Below are 1,905 nucleotides of genomic sequence, written 5' to 3'. Positions count from 1 at the left end.
AACGTCACCTTCAAAAGAGGGGCCTACTACAATAACTAAGATAATCTCTTAAAAAGTGCAAAAGTGCGTAAATAATCAAAGGTTACACTAAAGGTGAGTCGGATCCAAGTGATTCATCTTGTCTATCTGTTTTTACTTTTATTTTATTTTTCAGCATTTTAGTTAGTTTTATTTTTTTAGTTTAAAAACATTTTTCTAACTTTTTGATTTGATTAGACGTTGAGGATAAACGGTATTAAAAGCTCTTGTGTCCTTGGATGACCTCGGTATCTTACCAACACTATACTACGCTCACGATGGGTGCACTTGCCCATATGTTTGTTTAGTGTTAGTAAATATCGTGTTTTATAAATTTAAAACTTGGCTAAAAAGTGTAAAAGGGCTTAAAATATACATTAAAAATATATTACACTACACGCACATCAAGTTTTTGGCGCCGTTGCCGGGGACACAAGGATTTTTAGAAAGTTATGAATCAACGGCCTAATCGTTTTTTCTAATTTTTCAGTTTTTATAAGGATTTTCTTGATTTTTCAGTTTCTGCAGAGCTTAGCACGGGCCGTGCCTGGTCGGACACGGGCCGTGTCCAGCATTGTTACTGGCAGTTTTTATTTTCCGAGTTACAGAGAGTTGAGCACGGGGCCGTGTCGGTGCAACACGGGGCCGTGTCAAACTCCCCAGTAACAGGGATCCGGAAAACAATCACTGTATCTTCGACCACGGGCCGTGTTCACCTGAACACGGGGCCGTGGTGAAGCTTCTGACCAACGTTCTTTTTGTTTTTTTTATTGCAGGACTTGGAACCCAGGCACCACATCTGAACTCTCCACGTAGTGTATGAGCTCCAGTTCTACTAAAGATATAAAAGAACCCCTAGACGAACCCGAACGCTTTCTAATAAAAAGACTTAAAGCTAAAATCCAAGAGAAAGTTTCGGGGGACCCACTTTCAATGGCGGACCAACGTACCCTCATGGATTATCTACGACCCACCGTGGGGGCGCCGCTATCAATGCACCGAATGTCGAAGCCAACAACTTCGAGCTTCGGCCACATGTGATACAAATGCTTCAAAACTCCGCAACCTTCCATGGGCTTGCGGACGAGGATCCTCATCTACATATTACTAATTTCTTAGAAATATGTGATACCTTTCGGATCAATGGAGCATCAAACGACGCCATCCGCCTTCGAATGTTTCCATTTTCACTAAAAGACCGAGCTAAGGCTTGGCTTAATGCCCTCCCAGTTGGCTCGGTAAACACCTGGGATGAACTAGCCCAAAAGTTTCTATATAAGTATTTCCCTCCTGCTAAAACGGCTAAATTAATGACTGAAATTAATACATATTCACAAGAGGATGGGGAATCCTTATATGAAACTTGGGAAAGGTTCAAGGAGCTACTAAGAAAGTGTCCTCATCACGGTCTTGCGGTGTGGCAACAAGTATCCACTTTCTACAATGGGTTGTTGCCACACACAAGACAAACACTTCATTCTAGCTCCGGGGGACTTTTAGGTAATCGTCACCCAAATGAAATATATAACCAAATTGAGGAAATTGCTCAAACCAATTTTCAGTTGCACACTCCCCGAGGCAACAAATCTATCGCCCCGGGCGCCCATAAGGTTGATGAAAGCACTTCTTTACAAGCCCAAATCGAGGCCCCTTCTTCGAATATCAAAAGGCTAGAAATGACAAAAACGGCCTCGGTCATGGCTTGTGAAGGGTGTGGTGGGCCACATGAAAATTGGAGTTGTATGAAAGAAGTAGATGATCAAACAGAGTCGGTAAACTACATTGACAATAGACCTAGGCCGTCGGGTCCTCCAACGGGTACCTACAACCAAGGATCGCGTAACCACCCTAACCTTGGTTGGAGAGAACCCGACAATAGTAGTAACC

The 1,905-nt window shown here is 42.8% G+C and overlaps 1 non-coding gene across 1 annotated transcript; it reads right to left on the bottom strand.

Annotated features, from left to right (window-relative positions):
- Window positions 1-1,322: 1,322 nt before the first annotated feature.
- LOC118487924 lies at window positions 1,323-1,429 on the bottom strand. Its single transcript, XR_004882857.1, has one exon. It is a non-coding gene; the product is annotated as a small nucleolar RNA R71 (small nucleolar RNA).
- Window positions 1,430-1,905: the final 476 nt, after the last annotated feature.

This window comes from Helianthus annuus, chromosome 15, assembly GCF_002127325.2.
Source record: "Helianthus annuus cultivar XRQ/B chromosome 15, HanXRQr2.0-SUNRISE, whole genome shotgun sequence".
Lineage (NCBI taxonomy): Eukaryota > Viridiplantae > Streptophyta > Magnoliopsida > Asterales > Asteraceae > Helianthus > Helianthus annuus.
Note: the sequence above shows the minus strand (reverse complement) of the source record. Positions and strands in the feature narration are given on the sequence as shown.